Here is a 23,449-nt window from a genome sequence, read left to right on the forward strand (position 1 = left end):
AGCAGGGAGAGTTAGTTCCAGAGTTTTCGCTGTGGAATAATGTAAAGGACAAGCTGTAAGCTCCAAGGAGAACAGGGAGTTGGAAGGGTTGTGGGGGATTGATTGGAAAACTGGTTGGGATGCAGCTCTGTGCACAGTGGCTGAGACGCATGATTCTGTCACTCGGAGTTTAAACTTTCGGGTGGCAGCGGGGCTTGAGGAGCAGAGTGCTCACTGGCTCAACTCCTTGCTGCCCTCCAGACTCCCAGGTGCCCCTGGGAGCAGATAGGGTTTTGTCTTTGACACCATCCTTACAGTTTCTGGATGAGGCACAGTACTTTTGCTCTTGACCAGACGGGTTCATTTAAAGAGCTCCTGGCATTTTTCCCCAAGGGGCAGGGCCGTGCTTGTGCAGTCTCTCAAGTTAGTCTGTGATGTATTGCTCAGCTGTAGTTGAGAGCCTTATACTATATGATGCAAGATAGCTGTTATTTACGAGTGTGGTAGTCTAGGTGTTGTCTTAAATAGCACAGCTAGCGCAGGCAGGAAAACTGGAAAGAGATTTCCTGGTGGGGCGTGGGAGGGAGGGGGAGTCAAAGTTTTTTGACTTGCTGGCCAGCACAGACTATCAAGTTCTTTTTTAAGCATAGTTTCTCCCCTGCCCCCCCCCCCCCCCCCACTAAATACATATGCAGTTTGTACCCTAGAGGGGCATATTGGATTACCTGCACTCAGAATTCTTCACATCGTGGGTTTAAAGAGTGAGAGTTCCTGTGAACAGATTAAGGGTGTAAAATCCCATTTAAAAAGCTAACCGGTTGACCATTACATTTAACCAGTTAACCTGGGAAGGGTGATGCTTACTGGTTAACCCTTTGTATTCCCTCTCAGAGGAGGTTGACTTTCCAGGATGGTGTGATAGGATATATTGTTCATCTCTAGTGTGCCACAGGGCTACTCTTTGTTTTTAAAGTTACAGACTAACAGGGAGACCTCTCTGGGACTTTTTCAGTGATGGGTATGCCTGTGGGTCTTTCTGAAGGTTGGTGAGCAATGAGAATAGTTATAACCCTCAGGCCAGGCCTACATTAAAATATTAGGTTGGCAGAGCTACATCACTGAGAAGTGTGAAAAAATCCACCTGCTCTCCCCCCCTTATCCCCCACAAGTGAGATAGATAAGCTGACCCGGCCCCTAGTTTAGACTGCCCTAGGTCAGTGGAAGTATTCTTCTATTGGCCTGGCTACCTCCAGTGGGTTAGCTGTCTGGATGAGTGAGCCCCTTCTGTCTCGGTAGTGAGTAAACCAGTGTGGCAGTCTCCGTGCAGACCTTGCCAGAGGCCAGTGAGCATGGCCAGGGAAGAGCCCAGCAGTCCTGGAAAAGATAGATTAATTGCAGCTGGTGAGCCATTTGGCTTTTCCCCCATGAAAAGTAGCCTACTTGACCAAGCAGTACAATGACCATTTGTGCCTACAGGATGCTTTCCACATTGGCGTTGTACAGACCTCAGCTAATGACTCCTCACCCAGTGGTATCCCCATTTTATAGATAGGGAAACTGAGGCAGCTAAGGTGGCTACAGCTTAGGCACTTCACACTCCTAATCTGATGCTGAAATCACTTAACCCGCTCCCTGCTGTTCCTGTTTCCCTTCTCTTGTAAACGCCCTCAGCCTCTACAGAGGGAACAGCCTGCCAGCAAGCTGGGATTTTGTGTCATACATTATCCTGAGGAGCCTTTGGGTGGTTCCAAAAGCTGCTCAATGCCAGTGATGAGAAAGAGACAGTGGCTGCAGGAGAGCGATACACATCCATTAATGCCTCTGTTATGCTAGGGCAGAGGTGGGGAATCTTTTTTGGCTTGAGGGCTGCTGACCCCCAGAAAAAAGAAAAATTGTACAGAAGTGAGAAGCGCAAAGCCCCCCAAAATAAACAAACCACCACCGTCACTGACATGGCCCCCAACTAAGACGGATACGCCCCACATTCCTCTTGCACACCAGTGCTTAAGGGGGGCCCACGCTAGTAGATTTTCTGGGTCCCCTTAGACTCTGGGGTGCGGTTAAAATGAGGGGTTCAGTGTCTGGGAGGGGGCTGCCGGGAAGTGGACTTGGGGTGTGGGAAATGGGCAGGAGAGAGGGGGCAGGAGTGGGGGTGTGTGGGCGGGAGCGGGTGCAGGAGCAAAGTGCGGGTAGAGTAGTTTGGGCGGAGGAGGATGCTGGAGTAAAGTGGAGTGTAGGGTCTGGGTGGGAGAGGGGTGCAGGAGCAGGCTGGGGGTGGGAGGTGTGTGTGTATGTGTGGGAAGGGGGGTGCGGGAATGGGGTGGGAGACCGGGGGCTGGAGCACCAATGCCAGCTCCCCGATGCTGGGGATGAGAGCCTCGTGTCTCGGGCCAGATCCATGCAAGCCAGGGGCTGAATCCGGCCCAACCGTAGATTCCCCATCCCTGTGCTGCAGCATTACAAAAACCTATTGGCCCATTGCCAGCTGCCATGGCAAAAGTCACGCCCTAGTGTAGGCTGGACCCTTCAGAAATACTGATCTGTCATAGGGACTGTGGGGAAGACCCTTGCCAACAGGGTGCAGAAAGATAGACAGGAATACCAGATGGGAGCGGGGAGAACTTGATGACTGAGGGAAGTTACAATAGGCTGTAGGACAGGGATACCGAGCCGGAGGGGCTAGGGCAGTGTTTCTTAAACTTTGTTGCGAGGCTCGGAAGTGTCCTGTGGAGAACAAAAGAGTTCAAAATGGCTGCCCTTAAAGGGGCAAGCGACCTTTTTTTGGCTCAATAACTCCCTCCCCCCTCCAACTTTTTTTTTTTTAATTATTTGCTCAACAAAAAATCCTTGGTGTTTCTCATAAAAATATTTATGGTTTGGTGTTCCTCAGTCTTAAAAAGTTTAAGAAACACTGGGCTAGGGTGTCAGGTGAGTTCCTTGTTAAAATACTGCTGCTAAACTGGATTGGTTCCTTTATCACTAAAGCTCACCCCTACTTCTGTGGTTGTGTTAAACCCTGCCAGAGATGACATGTACCCGAGGCTTATCAAAATGCTTCTGAAGAGCAGGTTTTATGATGTTGCCTGTGCAACTAGTCTGAGGGGCATTTTGGGGTTGTGTGTGTGTGGGCCTGTCCACAGGCTGACCGAGAGATTTTTGTGGGAGCCCATTATTAAAATGTGCGCAGCCCATGAACAGTAGTGCAGCCCTCTTCTCTTGAGACTGAGCGTTCAAATTCCAACCAAGGCAGAAATTTGCCCTCTGATGGACATGTACAGTAGATGAAATGGTATGGTGGGCTCAGTCGAGTTCCTAGGGAACAGATTTTCACAACTACTTCTGCGACCAGCTGGATTTGCTGTTCGTCTGGGCAGAAAGGCCAAGGAATTTGAACAAGCCCACACACAGCTGCTTGTACCCACTGGTGAGAGAGTGGAGGCATGGTGGTTGATGGGGGCTGTGGGCCTGTAATTCCCCTAGGGCAGAGACTGTGTCTTCATACAGTATTTCCCAGTAGTCTTAATTACCACCATAGTGAGAAGTTAGGATACTAGCAGGCATGAGCTGACAAAGCTGTTACAGGATCCAGTAGCTGGAAACTGAAATCAGCAAAATTCCAAATGGAAATAAGGTGCTAATTAACAAGGAGGGTAATTAACTATTGTAGCAGGAATTATGGAAATAGGAGCTTTCTAAAGCTCTATCATTAAGAATCCATCACTAACCAGCTTTCTAAAGGAGATGCTCTAATTCAGCCACAGGCTGTTTGGTGGAGTAGGAATCGCTGAAATCCTCCAGCCTGGGCTATGCACAAGGTCGGACTGGATGGCCACGGTGGTCCAGAGCCCAAATCCAGAAGTGGGGACCCATTGTGCTAGGTGCAGAATAGGGAAGTACCAAAGAAGACTCTTGCCCCCGAGAAGCAGAGTCAGCCTTAGCTGAATCGGGTAACCAGATAAATGAAAGATGGGAGGAATCACAGAGCATATTCTAGCACACACCAGGTAAGTAGCCTCCGTATTTGGGATTTGTGAGTGTGGGATGGGGGGGACCAGAGGGCTAAGTTTGTTTTCTTTCATAGACGCTCTTTGGAAGTACCAAAACTCTAGGTCTGGGGCAGGGGAGACGAGCTGACTATGGGAGAGAGCACAGAATGTGGCGCTATCTTCTAGGGCGGAGAGAGTGGCCATAAGAAGAGACTAACAAGGAGGGAACCTAGGGTTTGCCAGACTGAATCAGACCTGAGCTCCACCTAGCCGTGTGTGTTGAGTCTGATAGTGGCCAGTCTCTGGTGGGTGCTAAGAAGGTGTGAGAGAGTTTGTCCTCCATGTTAGTTCTGATCCTGAACTCTCAGGCTGCGTCTACACTGCCTCTTTTTTGCGGAAGAGGCAATGCAAATGAAGTGCTCATTAGCAACTTCTCGCGCTTCATTTGCATGTTCTCTTCCAATGCTTTTTGCGGAAGAGGTTTTTGCGCAAAAAGCCCCTTTTGCGCAAGAACCCTTATTCCTCAAAAAATGAGGTTTACAGGTTCTTGCGCAAAAGGGTTTTTTTGCACAAAACAGATCTGTCTTGACTGCTTGTTTATTGCGCAAAAATCTCTTCTGCAAAAAGCATAGGAAGAGAATATGCAAATGAAGTGCGAGAAGTTACTAATGAGTGCTTCATTTGCTTTGTCTCCTCCTCATTGTAGACGTAGCCTCATAATCAGAAAGGGTGTGTCTAAACTACATGGCTCCATCGATGGAGCCATGTAGATTAGGCTGATCGGCAAAGGGAAATGAAGCCATGATTTAAATAATCGCGGCTTCATTTAAATTTACATAGCTGCCGCGCTGAGCTGACAAACAGCTGATCAGCTGTTTGTTGGCTCCGCGCGCTAGTCTGGACATTCCCGCACCGACCTGAAAACCCTTTATCGACCTCCCCGTTATGCCTCGTAGGATGAGGTTTACCGGGGAGGTCGATAAAGGCTTTCATGTTGACAGGGGAGCATCCAGACTAGCGCGCTGAGCTGACAAACAGCTGATCAGCTGTTTGTCGGCTCAGCGGGGCAGCCATGTAAATTTAAATGAAGCCACGATTATTTAAATCGCGGCTTCATTTCTCTTTGCCAAACAAACAAATCACATGGCTCCGTCGACGGAGCCATATAGTTTAGACGTACCCAAAGTCTTGGAGGGGTTGCTGTGTTAGTCTGTAACTTTAAAAACAACAAATAGTCCCGTGGCACCTTAGAGACTAACAAAATATATAATATATATATATATATATACAGGGCTCGACAAACTATAGAATCTACTCACCCATGGTGAGTAGATTTCAGCCGTGCAACCCGTTTACTGGTGGTGCGCACATGCGTAATGTGGCTCTTGCACATGCGCAGTGCGGGGCTGGCGAGCGGCTTTCGCAACCGTTTGTCAAGCCCTGTGTGTGTGTGTGTATAGGCACACAGGGCTCGACAATCTATGTAATCTACTCGTCCGTGGCGAGTAGATTACAACCTGGAAGAGCCAGATTCAGGTGATCTGCACATGCAGAGATCACCGGACAACGCGGCTGGCGAGCGGGGCTCACCGCGGCTTGGCGAGCCCTGTGTGTGTGTGTATATATAAATCATGAGGAGAAAGAACAGTGGTGGCCCAAAAACTCCTGTGCACGCTTGAACTTTTCTACCCTGGATGGATTTTGCTTCAAAACTCCCTGGAGAACAATCTCCTCTTAGAGATCAGCTATTATGTAAACCAGCTTCTCATTCGCTCCCATGATGAAATCATTTATTTCACAACCTATTTGCATTTCACTGTCCAGCGAACATCCCTCCACTTCCGCCACCGCCACAGGTGGCTGTCGTTGTGGTCCCTTTGTGCATCGGCCACTGGTAGCACGTGGCACCCTGAGCTAGGGACAGTGGGTACCAGACTCAGGTTGCTAAGCAGGAGGATGCTCTAAAAATAGAAATGTTCCCTCCAACATCCTGGTTGTTGTCTCTCCTCGCTGGTCTCCCCTCCAGCGATGGGTGTTGAGCTGCCCAGTAGAAATCCTAGTATTCCCAACAGGGCAGCAACCCAGAAAGACATTGAAGTATTGAATTGACTGGAGGAAGATGGGGAAATAAGTCAGGGAAGCTCAGGAATAGGGCCAGCAGGAAGTGCTAATGTCACCAGCTTACTTTGGAGCCACCAGCTTCTCCACCTGGAACAAGAGAGCACTCAAGTTGGCCATTTAGTTCCCATTAGTCCTCAGACCGTGGCAGGTAGTCTGGCAGGAAGGATCATGGCTCCAGCCCCCCACCCACAGTATTTTTCATCCTGCCTTGTAGCCAGTTTTCCACCCCCTGAGAATACTGTTGTGCTTCCTGTAGCGAAGCACCTTCCTTCCAACGATCTCGGAGCCCATGACAGATTTTCATGAAGGGTTGAGCCCTCCCTGCGGTCCTGTGAGTTCGGCACGTACCGTTCTCCCTGGCTGAGAAACAGAGAAGCTTAAACGTTGTGGGCTTCGGCGATGCAGCCAAGACCACGCAGGGAGCCTGTGACTGGACAATGACTTGAGCCCATGTCTATGAAGGCTGGTCCCGCACCTCGGCCACCACACCAACCTTCTGTAACCTGGGGGATTGGCTTGCTTCCTGAATTACCTCATCGCTGAGCATTTGGCCAGCAGCGATCCAGCGCGCCACCTTTAATATTCCAGCGGAGAATAATTGGGGTGGGGGGAGGGGAATAGGAAACTACCTCAGATTCTCCTTCCTCTTCCTCTCCTGCTGAAAGCCTGGCATGTAATCCTCTTGTTTGATCAGGATCCGCTTCCTGCGGGGCTGGTACTGACACTGAAAATCCAAGCCACACTTGCTAGCTTCCCTGCTTTCCAGTCAGGCCTCTTTTCACAGCCCTTCAGGCTTTTGGTGCCACGCCAGGGCAGAACTGGAGCTCTGCGATTTGCAAGGCAGCCAGCTTAAATGATTATATTACGATTCCCTGTGGAGTTGGCCTCTCTTCCCCCCGCGACCCCCCTCTTGCGCCGAACTGGCATTTGAGCTCACTAATTGAACACAGACATTGCAGCGCTCAACAGCAGGGAGCACGTTGATTCATTCCCCCCTCTTCCCCAAGCCTTGGATTTGCTTGCTTTCTTGTTCACTGAAACAGGGGGCAAGGGGTTGCTGCTGTCTGGAGGCTGAAGGTAAGTCTGGAAGCAACCTGAGCTGCATGCCAAAGGGTAACTAATTGCTTCCAGTGAGTACGGCTTGTATTACTGGGGGGGGGGGGGGGTGTGTGTGGGTGGGGGGGGTGTGTGGGTGTGTGTGTGTGTCCCCCTCTTCCGTAAGATTTATCAGCTTTGCTTGAAATCCAAGTCAGGAAAACCTCTGACGTTGGAGCAGCCTTTGAGAGCTCCGAGCTGCTGGCGAGAGGATATTGCAGAAAGTCAAACCCGGATCTCACGCTGAGGCCGGGGGGTAGCTCATTCTGCCCCCGGTGAGCACGCAGAAGGAGTCACCGCCTCTAGCGCGAGTGAGTTGTCGGTAGCTGATTCTTATCTTGTATTCGCTGTCATGTCTCTCTTTGCATTTAAAGCCTGAAATACTGAAAGCTTTCCGGCTCCTTGCGCTGGCGTACGGGGCTAATTCTTTCAAGCTGGAGTAGTAGTTCAGTGCCACGTGGGAGAGGCTGATGTGATGCGTGCAGTGAGTGTGAAAAGTAAATAAATCTTAAGCTAATTCTCTCAAGTACCCAGATTTACAGCAGTGCAGGGAAAGGGGGCTGCTAGCAATGTATTTTGGCTGTCCTTGGGGTAACCTTTTTTCCTGTGTCTTGAGAAACCAAGTAGTTCAACCTTGTCTTACCCACCTTTTCTATGAGAAATGGAGCATTTCTGTTGAGTTCTCGCCTGATCTGTGTCTTCCTGAGAAGTGGATTTTAGACACACATTCAGAAAGGCCTTGCTTTTTTAAAGCATAGCCGTGTCTGTGTAAACATTTCCTTTATTAAGCCTCCCAGATAGCATCTGAGTTTGCACCAGATGCCTGGTACTAGGAGTGCAGTCTTTATAAAACTAAATTTGTCAGGGTCATGAGAGCTTCTTGTGTTGGCTCTTTGGTACAGATTTCATGCTTGATACTGAGTTTCTGTTTCTCTCTCTTTTTAAGAGTCACGCTCTCAACATCTGGGGAGGGCAACATTCTTGCCCTTCTTTGATAATAAGGAAGCTATGTGAAGACTAACAGAGCCCTGCTTTCATGCCAAGAGATGCGGGGCTACCTCTCCCCCTAGAGGAGATGGATAATCCAACCCAGTTGCCTTATAGATTGAGCATTTGGTAGTTCTTGGACTGTTCCCAGGAATCGAGGCAGGAATACAATAAAGGATGTGGACAGGCAAGCAGTGACTGCACTTGGATTACTGCTAGACATCCAGAAGTCTGGCATTACACAAGGCCAGCCGTGGGCTTAGCAGCTGGGGCTGCTCAGAATGGCTTTGGGCAGAGGTGTCCCTGAGTTTTAGCAGATGAAATTGCAGAAGGTCTGGGGATTGGGGCTTATTGTTCATTGTGAGGCTGTCGTTCATTGTAGCCTTGGAACTCGGATACTCACCTGAGTTCAGTTCTTGGCTCTTTTACTGGCCCTCAGCAAACTCTGTTGATTTAGGGATGTAAAATCCCAATTAATCAGTTAACTGATTAACCTCATGTTTAACTGCTTACTTAAGTAAGTGGGATCCAGTCCCGGTGCTGGGACTGCTGTTGCCACCGGCAGCAGGATTCTCTCAGTCCTAACCCCAGGGCACCGGTAAAGGGTGATGCTTACCGGATTACCAGTTAATTGATTACCCATTCATATCCCTGCTCTGAGTATGAACGATCGCTTTTGCCATGGACAAAGTTAGGCAGGAGGCCTGTCTAGATAATCCTGGTGGTCCTATCTGACAGTCGAATCTGCGAAATCTCAGCATGATATTTAAACACGAGCCCAACCAGCACGCCAACAGTCACACTAGAGTTAGGTACATGCGTAAAGTACCTTGCTGCGTTGGGGCCGTGGTCTCTCTCGGTTCTTCAGCACTTTCTGAGGGTTGAAATTTCTCCTCCGAAGAAATTGTGGTGGTTCTGTATAATCGCTAGTATTTGAATTCAGTGCTGTGATGTTTTTGTCGTGTGCGGGCGAAGCCTGTTCAAGAGTGCAGCGCTCTGGTGCCTTGCCCTGAGTTTGCTTTGTAGCTGAGCTCCTCCAAAGGCCTGTGACATGCCATGTTCCAACCCCTGATGCTTTTCTGAGCCTCTGCTTCTGCTCAGGTGCCACTAGCCCCCTAGAAGCATTTGGCTGAGCCGTACAGGATGTTCCACCTAATGATGGGGAGTGGTGGCAGGGGTTCTGGGGTGTATATGAGGCTCAGAAGCGAGTCATAAAGAGGGAAGGGGGGGTGTCCTGCTCCGGAGTTGGAGGCATACTGCTCCCCTGTGTTCCTTCATGCCAAGCCACCGTCCTTTGAGGCAGTGTTGCTCAACATGTCATGCACATAGTGTAACAGTCAGGCAAATGCTCTGTAGCTGTCATGTGCCTCTCAGCCATGTGACTCTCGGAGGAAGTCTATAGACAGATTCTAATTTAGTCGCATGTTCCTCAGTGAGCTTCAAGGAAATACAGAATTTAATCCGTTGGCCAAGCAGTGCTTAGGGACGGCAGGATGGTCTTGCGCAGAGGACATTGGACAGAGAGTCAGGAGACCCGGAGTCTGTTACCAGCGTAGTTATTGACCTGCTGGATGACATTAAGGAAGTTAAACCTCTCCCTTCCCACCCTCTACCTGTCTTGTCTAACTAGATTATACGCTCTTTAGCATGGGGACTGTCTCTCACTGTCTCTACAGCACCCATCACAGTGGGCCTCCGCTCCTCCTTGCGGCCTGTAGGTACATGATCGTTAATAAAACAAATCCTAATGGTGTGCGTTCTTCAGAGCAGATAGGCGAGTTTGGAATTTTTCTTTGATTTCCTGCGTGTCTGGTTCATGGCAAGCCATGTGCTAGACTTCAGGCTACTGTCAAGGTAATTTTTATTAGCTGTCCTTGCTCAGATAGACAAACTGTTGTGAAAGTGCAGTACTTGGAGGGTCATCTGCGTCAGCACAGCCAAGGATAGCTTGTTCTCTACGCTCGTTCTTGATTCATGCAGCAGTCAAGTCAGGGCTTCCAGACTTGTGTAGCTTCCATCAGCGTTTGGTTGCACAGCTAACCTGTGCAGGGACAGGCTGTTCTACATGATGTAGTAAACTAAGGGCTTGTGGCCATTTGGTAACTTACCAGAATAACTCTTCCAACACAAATCGAGGTTGAACCTCTCTAATCGGGCACTCTCTGGTCCGGCAACATCCATCGTTTACAGCCACTAGTTCTGGCTCTGTGTTCTCCGCTGTTACTTAGCTCCAGTTTACCCCTAAATGTCTTCTAAGTACCCAGTAAGCCATGGAAGTGTTGGTAATGCTGCTAGACAATACTGACCTCCCATGGTCTGGCAAATTCTCTGGTTCAGCACTGGCCAGGTCCCAAGGGTGCTGTACTAGAGAGGTCAGTCTGTATTCCACTGTTGCCATTTGGATGTGTTCTTATTCTGAGATATGAGTGTCCATCGAGAAGCTTATCCTCGAATAGCTACTTCAGTATAAACCCTGAGGCCATGAAGGTAAGCTCTCTGCTTTCTCTTATGGGCAGAAACTGTTGTAGTTCAATAAGAAATAACAAACTAAATGGCAATTAATAACAATTTTCAACTTCTCTGGGCTTCGGATGCATTCCACAGCAACTAAACTGTTAGTTAAATCTGATCTATGTTTTTTTAATGTTTCATCTGCCCTGCAGAACACAGACACTGATTGTAAGATTCTGCTGTTGCCCCTCATACAATGTGTGGATTAAATGAAAGGGGAATTCATTACAAGCAAGTCTTTGCATCATTGCAAATCAAGCTGTGCAGTAAACTGAGACCAAAACCATTGGTAAACAACTTGCACTTGCTACCTTGTGTACTGAGATGCAGACTTGAAGTGGAGTTGAGTTTCTTGTGTAAAGTGTGTTGCTGTGACCATTAGAGGAGACCTGGCCATTGGTGGGTTGTGATGCCTGAAGCCGTTGGGAAAACATGGTTCAGATAGCTGGCTAAAACAGGATCATGTGATGGTATTCAGCCTGAGGTCTGTAGTTTCTAACAAATACAGGTGACTTGGTAAGCAATATTCCTTCTAATCTTTTGCGTCAATGTGCGGAATAATTTATTTGCACTGAGGCATGTGCAAATGTGCACCATCCATAGAAACAAAAAGCCTCACAGTTGGCGCTCTGCTAATCAGTGGATGCTCTGCTAACCAGCGCTCTGCTAATCTGCTAATCTCTCCCTATTCAGCATGCAGTTTACAGGGAAGCGTGGACACTGGCCAGTACTGTGGACGCAGGTAGCTCTCTTAAGTAGTCATATGGCCACTGTAATGTCTGAACACCTCAATCCTCCCAGCAGTAAGATCTAGAAGTGCAGTTAGCTCCATATTACAGACGGGGAAACTGACATGCAAAGAGGATCGCAATTTGTCCAAAGTCATCTGTGGAAGAGCAGGGATTTGAACCCAGGTCTTTCAAGTCTTCTTGCTCTAACCACTGGGCCATGCTTTTTTTCATTTAGAAACTGGTTGCATGTCTCCCCCACCATTCCTACGGAGTGTCGGGCCTCCAGCTGCACTCCTCCTTGGAGGACACACAGCTTCTTGGTCTATTTTCGAGTGAGGCTGGTTGTCTTGGTCAGAACTCTCAACCCGGAGTAGGTTTTGCATTTATCCTGGGAGGCCCATCCACTTCTATACTTTTTGCCACCATCCCTCCATGCGTCTCAGGCTGGTGACACAGATGTGGCCAGCATGTCTTGCAAAGGAGAGAGTAGGAGATATTCTGTGATGAGCTAGAGCTCTGTATGTGTTCCTGAATGACACTCCCCTAACCCTTCTTTTCCTCCAGCAGCCTGACTGGATTTGTCTCTTGCTTTCATGCTTATTGCCAGCGCTGGTCAGTGTCTTTCTAATAGTGTTAATGAAAAGTGACCTCTTGTATTCTAAATGGAAATTTTCATTTTTCTTAAAAATGTCCAGATTTCTGTCACCCCTCCCCCCCCCCCCCCCCTCAAACCTCCAGTTTTCAAAAACTGAAAAATCTTTCAGAATTTGTCATGGCACGTGAGACAGCTTTTCCCATTCAGTTCTACTCATTTCTCAAGGAGCTTCTAGGAGGCAGATGTACCTACACCATGCATCTCTTTCTTCCCTCTACTGACTAATGGATCTGTCCTGCCTTCAATGTCAGATTGCATGGTGTCTCATGGCTTTTGTTAAAAGACAGCGAGGCCTCAATTGGTGACACTGATTTGCTTTTTCCGGCTGCTTGGCAGCACAGCACCTGGGTCAGTCTCCTCCCAGTCACCACTTAAAGCTCTGTGTGCAGATGTTGGGTTGTTTTTTTTCCTCTAGCCCTTTCATCTTTAGTTCCTGTTTCCTTCCACACCCTTACTCCCACTGGGAATTTCTGAACTTTTCTTTCCTTTGGCTGTGATTATGGGTTGTGACCAATACAGTGTCTCTTCCGTTGTCAGATTCAATTTTTCTCAGTGGCGTTGGAGTCCTGGCTGGGCAGGAGGACTATGATGCATTCCATGAGGTCTGTGCACTGGAACTTTTTGTATTTATCAGGCCTGTCTATCACAAATTCATATATTTATCCATCCAGACACCCTCTGTTCTAGTTGAGCGGTATGCCATGTGCTGCTGTTGCTTTAAGTTCTACTGTAGCTGACCTTTTACCTTTCCTTTAATCTGCTGTTTTGCATGATAGGAAAAAATATATGGTCTGGATTTTCAAAAGTGACTCGCAGTTATGACACAGTCTTTTGGGTGCCCAACTTGAGATCCAGGTGCTGGATAATTTGTGCACAACATGTCCCATTCAAGGTGTTTCAAGCTGAACACCAACAATTACTAAGCGCTCTTTAAAATCTTGGCCAAACTCCACCTTTCAACAGTCGTCTCCCCTACCACTGCAATTCAGGGTACGTCTCCACTGCAAATAAATCCCGTGGCAGAGGGTCTCAGATCCCTCGTCAGGATTCTGAGTCAGGTTTGTGCTACAGAGCTAGAAATAGCAGTGTAGATATTCCCACTCAAGCAGGACCCGGGCTTCTGAGACCTGCCACCGTCACTTAGGTATGAGCCCAGACTCCAGCTGAAGCGAGAATGTCTACATGATTATTTTTAGCTCTGTAGCGTGAGCCTGAGTCAGTTGAGCTGTGCTCCAAAACTCAGTTCTGCAGGAGAATTTTTATTGGTGGTGATACACTTTAGGTGAATCCTCAGTCACAACCTAGGAAAGAATCCTCTCTTCCCTCATTTCTTTGACCCTCTACCACTGATGGGTTTATATCTGGTAAGATTTTTAAAGGTTAAAATATAAGCCTCGTTTAAAGGAAAGCATTTTGTATAACATGAATAGGAATATTTTTGTGATATTCTTTTAGTTTCACTAAGTTTTGAGAGTTTGGGGATCGAAATGTTCTTGGAGGGTAGGTGCGAAGGCCGGGAGGAATATAGAGTGCTAGTGTTGGAAAACCAGCAAGTAAAATGGACTGGAAACACAGTGAAATTGAACAGTCATTTTTTGCTGTATAAACTGAACCCGGAGCAGAAATCAAACAAACAGCATAATGAAAATTCAGTTAAAATCTTCGGGCTTTTAAAGGAAATAACGAAAACAGGTAAGGATTTTTAAAATGTTGACAGTGTAATTAATGTTTGTGGAATTACCATGTGTAGAAATTCCCTCCAAAGAGCCAGGTTTTGTTTTGTTTTAAAGCTGGTTAATAAGTATGCTTTTCTTTTTTAAGACTTTTTTTTATAAAACTAAACCTGAATAGGCATGATCAGTTCTCCATCATCTGTTACACTCAGTAATGTTCAATTTTAGCTGTCTTCAGTAAGATAGCAGAAAAGAAAAACAAAACCCCCCACCTATTTTCTCCTGTAATATAACTTGCTATGAAACCTCTTAAAAAAAATCTCTGTCCAAAGGTGAAGTGTGCTAATTTTGTGCCATTTGGACTTTATAATTAAAGTGAAAGCAGAGTGAGGGAATAATCTCTCCCCTTTCTAAGAACAATAGCATAAGAACGGCCATAATTTTTCAGACCAAAGGTCCAGCTAGCCTAGTATCCTGTCTTCCAACAGTGGCCAATGCTAGGCGCCCCCTAGGGAGAATGAACAGAACAGGTAATCATCAAGTGATCCATCCCCTGTTGCCCATTTCCCTGATAGAACCTAGGAACACCATTCCTGCCCATCCTGGCTAATAGCTATTGATGAACGGGTCCTCCTTGAATTTATCTAGCTCTTTTTTGAACCCTGTTAAAGACTTGGTCTTTACAATGTCCTCTGGCAAGGAGTTCCACAAGTTGACTTTGCATTGTGTGAAGAAATACTTCTGTTCATTTGTTTTAAACCTGCTACCTATTAATTTCATCTGGTGACCCTTAGTTCTTGTGTTATGGGAACAAGTAGATAACTTTTCTTTACATACTTTCTCCACACCAATCATGATTTTATAGACCTCTATCGTATTTCCCCCCCCCCAATCTCTTCTTTTCTAAGATGAAAAGTCCCAGTTTAATTAATCTCTCCTTATATGGCAGCCATTCCAGACCCCTAATCATTTTGTTGCCCTTTTCTTTACTTTTTCCAATGCCAAAATAAGTGATAATAGCTTAATATGGATTCATTTATCAAAGGAAGACTGTATAGATTTCTTTCCAGTCTCTCTGCCCTGCACAGGTTTTACATACCTGTTTTTGAAGAGAAGAGGCTGGGCATGGTTGTATGCGATGTGTTGTAATTGCAACGGGAGTGCTCTGATAGCTTTGCAAAACTCTGAGGAAATAGATGGGACCTCCTAGTCACACCAAGCTAGGGGTGGCATTTCCAGCCTGCTGATGAGAAAAAAACCGGCTTCATCCAGTTTGTTCAGAGATGACAGAAAAAGCTGCAGATCCTTCAACTACTGAAAAACCTCTGGTAACCAAGGACAACTTAGCAACTTGGAGAAGTGGGAGCTTTAAGATGGAAATTAGACCCTTCAGATATTTCCCCAGATGGGGCGAGAACCTGTCTTGCATAATCGTTCATTCACTTTATAAAAGAAAACACAGAAATTCAGGTCCTCATCCAGGGAGAAGGGGGGCGTTGTATTCAGAGAGCCCCGTACAGCGGTTCTGTTATCAAAAGACACTGCATTTGCATGTGTGGCATCGAACAAAACCACACCTACTCTGCACAGAGTAGCGGCAGGCTTTTGGGGGACTGTACTCCAGACTGAAAGGACTCGATTGTCAGCAAGGAGCATGAGTCAGACTACACAAGAGCTTTGGCTTAAATGGCTCTATTGACGCTTTGCTAAGGGCATATGTAGCACGACGATCGGACCAGTGGGAGTGTGCGGACTCCGGAATAAGTTTTAGGGAGCTGTGGGCTTCTCTCCCCTTTTTCCTTGTTTATTTGGGGTAGATAGGGCTGCTAGGGGATCCATAGAGCTCTGAGACAGAAGTTTGACTGGTATGCTGTAGCCGTGGCAGGAGGCTGTTAATGTCTGATGGCTATGTGATTCGTTATGTATAACTATGTCTATTTCTCAAATAGCTCTTTTCATCAGTAGATCTCAAAGCACTTTACAGAGGGCCTCAGTATCTTCAGGAGGAGCAGGAGCCTGTAGGAACCAGGGGTCCCAAGAGACGGGCGCTGGGGCGGGTGTGCCTGGGAGAATGAAGCAGATCTGTCTGTATGAGTCAACAGTGCGCCCTTGTAGCCAAGAAGGCTAACGGCATGTGGGGATACATTAGGAGGAGCATTGCCAGCAGATCTAGGGAAGTGATTGTTCCCCTTTATTCAGCACTGGTGAGGTCACTTCTGGAGTATTGTGTCCAGTTCTCCCCCCTCTTCCCCTCCCCCCACTGCAGAAACAATGTGGACACACTGGAAAGAGTCCAGCAGAGGGTAACAAAAATGATGAGGGGGCTGGAGCACATGACTTGCAAGGAGAGGCTGAGGGATTTGGGCTTATTTATTCTGCAGAAGAGAAGAGTGAGGGGGGATTTGATAGCAGCCTTCAACTTCCTGATGAGGGGGTTCCAAAGGGGATGGAGAGAGGCTGTTCTCAGTGGTGATGGATGGCAGAACAAGGAGCAAGGGTCTCAAGTTAGAGTCTATAATAAAAAGTTGCAGTGGGGGAGGTCTAGGTTGGATATTAGGAAAAAAATTTTACCATGTAGGTGGTGAAGCCCTGGGATGGGTTCCCTAGGGAGGGGGTGGAATCTCCATCCCTAGAGGTTTTTAAGCCCCAGCTGGACAAAGCCCTGGCTGGGTTGATTTAGTTGGGATTGGTCCTGCCTTGGGCAGGGGGCTGGACTCGATGACTCCTGAGGTCCCTTCTAGCCCTAGGATTCTGTCATGTGCCTTTCTTCAGTCAGTGCAGCTGTGAACTTAAATTGGCCTTTTGATCCATACAGTGCAGCTCTCTGTTTCACCCGGAGGCTCCCATCCCATTCTGGGCACCCTTGCCATACAGTCTTGTCACAAAGCATCCCGCCATCGGTGCAGAGCCCTGCCCGATATCCAGGGACTGCCTTCGCCCCAAATAGCGGGACGCCACGGTGGGTCTTGCAGGCTGTGTGGAAGGCTCATGAATCCAAACTCTGCCAGACCGAAGGGTCTGAGGGAAGCGCGTTCCCCCGTCGAGGTCTCGTGCACGGAGGCTGGGGGGAGGTTGGCTGGGAGTTCAGTTCCCGGCTCTGATGCAGGCTGCCATTGTGAGCTTGGCAGTGTCCTCTTCGCTGGCCTCGTCTCAAGTCCCTTTTCCAAATGGGAGGGAGGCACTTTTACAACCCTTCACCTTGCGCCTTGGTTCAGAAGCTGTAAAACGGCAGCACATTGTTTGAGGCTTCTCGTTTTTCACAAGCTGTGCACTAAATGTTCTGTCTTCCCCACACGGGATGATGCGTCTGAAATGAATGACTTGCGTTGCAGAGAGCTGTGGGAGGCATGCAGATTAGGGGTTCTTAATGAGCAGGTCAGCCCTACTGTCAGGTTGGGGCCAGTAGCCAGGCGTGTCAGTCTCTCTTTAGCACAATCTCTCTCACCCACCCTTGCCCACCTTCCCATGGCGATTGATGGTTCAACTGCTGCAAAGGGCAGCTTCCACTATTACTGCACCAAATCTTTAGCCAGGGCCGACAGCAACAGCCTACCGCGTTAGTGGTGCAGAGGATCTCGAGGATGTTTCTGGTTGCTCTATACGCTGCTTCAGTGCAGTTGACTAAATCTGCAAACCCTCATGTAATATGGATTCTTGTACTTAACAAGCCTTCCTCCCCCCCTGCTTTTCTGGTAACTTCAGATTTGAACACTCAGGGTTTGGGAACTAAAACATCTTTTTATTGGCCAGGAGTTCTTTATTTCCCCTATTCTGCTTGCCAGAATCCGTTGACATCCAAGGGTATAATCCAGTCCCATCTGTTCACAGAAGCATTCTCTACAGGGAGTCTTTCTCACCACCCAGATCTGGATGGGAATCTTGTTCGTTTCCGTCAGTCGGAAGCAGCGCAGCGCCCCGTCCAAGGCGCTGATTTGCTTTGTGTTTTCAGCCTCAGTCCTGCGTGCACCCTCAGGTTTCTCAATGGGGTTGTGTCTACAAACACACAAAGGTTACTGAGCTTCTGCTGAAAGGGCTCTGTGTCTGTGTTGCTACAGCCGCCTGCTATGTGCCTTCAAGGAATTGGGCCAGGCCATCGGTTTCTCGCTTGCTCATAAGCTCTGTTTTTTAGTATATTTACAGTTTGCAGTGTAGCTTGTGACTCTCTAGTCTGGCACTCTGGTCGGGCAACGCCTGTGGTCCAGCATGATTTTACTTAGTCCGATGTCCACTTACGGGTGTGGCCAAGTTTCCCGCAGTTCCATAAAGTTAGCTTACAGCCGTGTCTCTCAATGTGGTCCACAAAACCACTTTGAGAAACCTTTTAACTGGTCACTTCAGTGTGTTTATTTACCAGCACCATGAAAACCACTTTGAGAAACCTTTTACCTGGTCGCTTCAGTGTGTTTATTTACCAGCACCATGGCCACAGAGCCTTGTGGCTCCCGTTGGCTCCGATTTGCTGTTTGCAGCCACGGGGGGCGGGAGCCCAGCCACACCGCTTCTTGCAGCTCCCCTTTGCCCTGTGGCCACGGCACCAGTAAATAAACACACTAGAGTGGCCCGTTAAAAGGTTTCTCAAAGGGGTTTCGCTGACCGCTTTGAGAAACACTGGTTTCCAGCCACCAACTCTGGCTCTCAGTTTTCTGTGCTGTTACTTAGCTCTAATTTACCCCTACAAGTCTTCTAAGAGCCCAGTAAGCAGAGGAAGTGTTGGTAATGCTGCCTTCAGTGGTCTGGCAAATTCTCTGGTTTGGTACCGGTTGGGTCCAGAGGGTGCTGAATTGGAGAGTTCAACCTGTAGTGAGGCTCTGAAACCCAAGGCATACTTCGGGCTAGAGCTGGGCAAAGCATGACGAGGAGTATTTAATAACGCTTTTCAGAAACATACTCTGTTAGCTCTGTTGCAGTCACCTTTCTCACGGATCTTGGGGTGAGCTTTTGTTCTTGCAAAGGTGTTTGAATGTCAGATTTCAGGCCTGGGTTTAATTCAGAAAAGAAAAGTGTTTAATGACTACCACCAAAAGTCAGCTGGAGGCAGAAACAAAATGAGTCCGGAAAGGTTAGGTTATCCCACTGGGGAGCGATGCCATATAGGGCTGCCAACAGTCTTATATTATAAGAGATGTCCTCTATTTAAATAAAAAATAGCCCATCTCATACTAAATCAGGTCTCTGGCAGCTCTACACTTAATGGTTCAAATACAAAATAAATGAGTCTTGTATTGCTTCAGAAGGCTAACGACAGGGCAGCTTGGCCAAAGTTGAGTGGTGGCGTCACCTAATGTACAGGGTTTCACCATCACTCCGATTTGGCCTTGCCACCTTCCCCAGCCCCCCATCGTGCATGTCCCACATTTTTGAAAGATTTTGTGGTGAGCCTTAAAGCCATGGGACGTAGGTAACCGGTCATACAACTCGTGTAGCAGCTGCAAACTGTCTGTGATCAAACGATAGGCTGATAAGTCCAGTTTTGAATGGAGAATAAATTAGTAATTCATGATCTGTTTGTAGTTGAATTACCAGCACAAAAATAAGGGTAAAGTTGATGGCTAAATTGTCATTAAAATCTTTTAGCTCTGCTGGCTCTTAGAAAAGTATCATTCGTACCCCTTTTACAGATGGATAGATTGAGATATATAGAGAGCAGTTAATTGGCTGCTTCAAGGTCAAGTTGCAAGAGGCAGAAGTGGGAGCAATGCAGTTCTTTGTCTTAAGTAATGCAGGGCTCCTTCAGGAGACCAGCAAAGGGTTAACGAGGCTCCCTCATAAACGCGCTTGGTAACGCCTGCTGATCACTCACTCTTGTATCCTACAATTCCTGGCAGTTGGTTTCAGCAAAAGATGCTTGTGGCAAAATGTAAATTGCAATTTGCTTGGTATGTGTTTCTTTTGGGGCCTTTGGGGCGGGGCAGAACCATTTGTGTTCCTGAGCTTCAGACAGCACAGACCTGAAAATGACGGCTGCTGCCTATGTGAATTAAAAACAAAGCCCAGTGTTGAAGCCAGATCGCAGCAGGCTTAAGCCATCATGCTGTGCAGAATGTTAACTAGCCAGTGAGCTGGAAGCAACCTGATGGACCAGGTTTCGGTGGCTGCCTGCCTTGGTTGAGACACAAAACTGCTGGCTGGATTTCTGAACCCTGCAGACACAGCCGAGGGGAGTCTGGCACTGATTAGCCCTAGCCACTTGTTCGCAATGATATTGGGCTTGAACGTGTTTTTGGTTTGAGACTCCCACCTGCACACCCTTGTCCCTCTGCCATTGTGTACTCATGTGATGCACCTGAGCCCTTTTGCCCTGCCCTGAAATAATGCTGTTGATTAAAAGCTGGATCTAAGCTGGTAATTAATACTAGTCCTATAAATTGGGTAGCGGGGCCGCACGCCCGTCCTGAGCCCCCAGCTGCTAGATGGATGCCTGGTCTGATGGTGGAATAGTTCCACTGGTGGGGGATGCCACGCTTTGCTCTTCTGTTCTTAGCTGCCCAGCTCGCCTCTGTGCTGGCGTTTGAAACTCTTTAGCATAATGCTACCGGGCTCCACATACACTGCCCTTTCCAAGGGTTGGGGGCTTTCGGTAGCCTCGCCTAACAGAACGTGCTCTTTGCTGAGGGTTGCGTGGGTACAAGGCACAGCAAGGTAGGCAGATTGCAGCTAGCTGTAAGCTTATCCTGTGCATATGTGCGGGGGTGGTATTTTTACACATACCCAGGTTATACTTGGAAGGGGAGGGTCATGTGGTAGGCAGTTCCTGGTGAGTAACGCCCTCTTTTGGCCTATGTACTCACTTTGAAATATGGATTCATACGTGGAGCCAATGGTCCTAGGTATGTGACTAAAAGAAGAGGCGCTTTCCTCTTCCGACAGGCACACGGGGCCTTGGCACGGATCTGTCGGCGACCTTTGCTGCGCTGCCCTCTGCTGGCTGAAATCAGACTTGCTCAGCAACGTCGCAGATCCTGTATGGCAGTGGTGGCCAACCCTCGGCTCGCGAGCCGCGTGCGGCTCTTCACCCCTGAAAGTGCGGCTCACGAAGCCTCCCCCTCACATCCCTAGAAATGGCCTCCGGCGCTCCACAGTTCTGGCTGATGGAGAGCTCTTCCTTTCCCCCCGCAACAATTCTGGTGCAGCATACAATTCTGGCCATCCCTGCTATACGGCGTATGGCTCAAAGAGATTTTCCTTTAGCTCAGCCCTTAAAGTGCTACAGCCATGGACCAGGAAGGCCCTGTCTTCGGCCCCCTTTGCTGCTGGGAAGTGCCAAAGGGTCGCAATGCGGCACAGTCCCGACAGTCATGAAATGCTGGATTGCATCTTCGCTAGGGGAAAAGGTGTGTGTGTGCTGTAACCACTCACTCTGTGATGCGTTCTTTTACGGAGCTTGTGGTCGTGTCCCTTTCTGGAGCACCTGTCCTTCGCTGGAGCCGGAGTCAGCACTAGCCTAGGAGGCCAGTTAGGTCCGGGTGATTATTATTGTTACTACGAATAGTGCTTTGCACGTGGTGGCATTTGGTATCCTTCCAAATGAGGTCGGGTAAGCGTTATCTTGGTTTGACAGAGAGGGAAACTGAGGCACAGAGGGGTGGCTCTCGGCTCCAGACCAGTGCTCGCTCAGCAGTGATCCCTACTTCCCTGCTGCACACTCGGGGCAATTGCCTGTCACTTATCTCTTTCTCTGGCTCTTTTGTCTTTATTATGGACAATGGTGAATCATAAAACTGTGGTGGTAGGGGGTTACTTATCCTGCGTAGCAGTTGCTCTCCTGTTGTTGTTTGTGTTAGAGCAGTGTCTAGTGGTCTGGGCCCCATTGTGCTAGAGACTGTGGATGTGTATGTAGTGAGAGAGACTGCCCCTGCCCTCCAACTGTTTATAAACTAAATAGATAAGGCAGACAAAGGGCTGGAGAAGGTGCAGTGGCATAGGGCGGTTAAGGGACGTGCCCAAGGCCACTCAACAGAAGTCTGCAGTAGATCTAGGACTAGAACCAGGCCTCCTTTCTCCCAGTCCGGTTCTCTATCTGCCAGGCCACACAAAGCTCCCTGTAGAGCCCTCATTTTGGATTCCCTTGTTTGGACTTCATCTGATAGAGTAGTTGCATCGGTCTTTGCAGAGCACGAGTCTGAATCATCCCTGCTAGATGGGCATCTGTGCCAAAGAAACCTAGGGCTGCGTGCTGCGGAGAAGCCATTCTCCTCCACAAGGTTATATACAGCATGTTCCTTCACAGCTTCCAGATCCCCTGTAGCTCTTGAGTGGGAAGGATATTTATTCACTTGACAGGTTATTAATATTGCTTGAAAAACCCTTTTTACATTGTTCTGTCATGCTTAATATGGTAATCGGTGTTGCAGCTTGTATTGCCGGATGCATTGTGATTGAAAACCCATTAAGAATTTGTGGGCTAGAGCTAAATTGCCAGAACATGGATTTGCCAAAATACTTGAAATGCTTCCACGGAAAATTAGACCTTGTGGGAAATTAGTATGTTTTTTTCTCATGTGCAGTCCGTTCCCACTGAATCCAGATCCCTGGCAGCCTTGGATCAAAGCCAATAAAAAATATTGAATGTGTATAAAATAGGGATCACGTGTCTGACATTTGCTACCCGATGACGATGGTGAGAGAGCTCCCAGTGAACCTTGCCTCCCAAAACGCATTGCAGAGCATTCATTCTCGGCAGTTCGCAAGACCCTTTTTTGTTCCTCCAACGGAATTTCAAGTGATGCTGCAGCTGATGTGATACAATTTCTCTGAATGCTGTTTTGCAGTTTTTCAGACCGTTATACAGGGCTGTGTTTGAGCCTCTCAAGAGCTCTTGGAGTATGTTTTTCTACCTTCTTGCTGCTTTGGCTGCCGGGCAGCTGGAACCAGCTAAAATATGAGCGGGGGTGTTGGGTTTTGTTGGCGAGAAGGAAGAAGTGCTTTTGCATCACTCCTCCTTTTAATGCCTCAAATATTATAATGCTCTGGTTCTGCCTCCTAATAATAATAGCTTGGCTAGGTGTGCTTGGCTAGGTGTGCTAGGCATATCAGGTTAATACACAGGACTGACCTTCAGGAGGGAAGTAGTAGATTTCAGGGGCTCTGTTTGCGATGCCTTGAGGGGGACCTGTTTTCAGCCAGCACTGAAAATCAAGCCTCTGAAAATCAGATCCTTTTTGTATGTCTGTAATTGGGCACCCAAACACTGACACCTAAAATCTGTGGTCACTCTTGAAAATCTCTGACCTGGCACTAGCAACCAAATGAAAACGCAGTAGTGGCTTGGGCTTTACAGCATACAAAGAGCTCTGTTCCATGCCATTTTTTTCACATAGCGTTTCCCAGAAGCTCAGGAAAGTTGCTAACACAAATGATACAGCACTACCCAATTCTTTGCATACCCCATTTAATAATACCTTGCACCTCTTGTGCACGGATGAACTTGGATCTGACCTTTCAGGCCTGGAGGAAAGCTTGCCTGTTCAGCTCTGCATGGCGTCTCGCTCCTGCGGTGGGCAAAACCTCTCGCCACATGGAGAAGTTGTGAAGTGTATTTCAAAACGATGTTTTTAATTAAGCGCGACGTTGCTTAGAACTCCTGCTGGCAGCAGCTGCTGTGGCTGCAGCGTTGTTTCGGATGCTGTCAGTCTCTGCCGCTCGGGGTGGTGTCTTGCCAATCGTTATTCAGACTGTATTTAAAATGGGACAAGGCAATCGGTCAGTCTCGAC

General features: G+C 48.0%; 1 protein-coding gene across 7 annotated transcripts in view; it reads left to right on the top strand.

The window, feature by feature from the left end:
* Positions 1 to 23,449, top strand: part of PTP4A3 (protein tyrosine phosphatase 4A3) — a 170,086-nt gene that overhangs the window by 73,254 nt on the left and 73,383 nt on the right. Inside the window, exon 1 of one of the 7 annotated variants that reach the window (XM_006125626.5) lies at positions 6,759 to 7,163. The exons of 5 other annotated variants lie outside the window; for them this stretch is intronic. The gene's annotated coding sequence lies outside the window, so the exon portion shown is untranslated. Of the gene's footprint in view, positions 1 to 6,758; positions 7,164 to 7,357; positions 7,493 to 23,449 lie in introns of those variants that run through there. One more of the 7 variants, XM_025185915.3, reaches the window with a different exon arrangement.

The sequence above is a fragment of the Pelodiscus sinensis genome, chromosome 2, assembly GCF_052426305.1.
Source record: "Pelodiscus sinensis isolate ZL-2025 chromosome 2, ASM5242630v1, whole genome shotgun sequence".
NCBI lineage: Eukaryota > Metazoa > Chordata > Testudines > Trionychidae > Pelodiscus > Pelodiscus sinensis.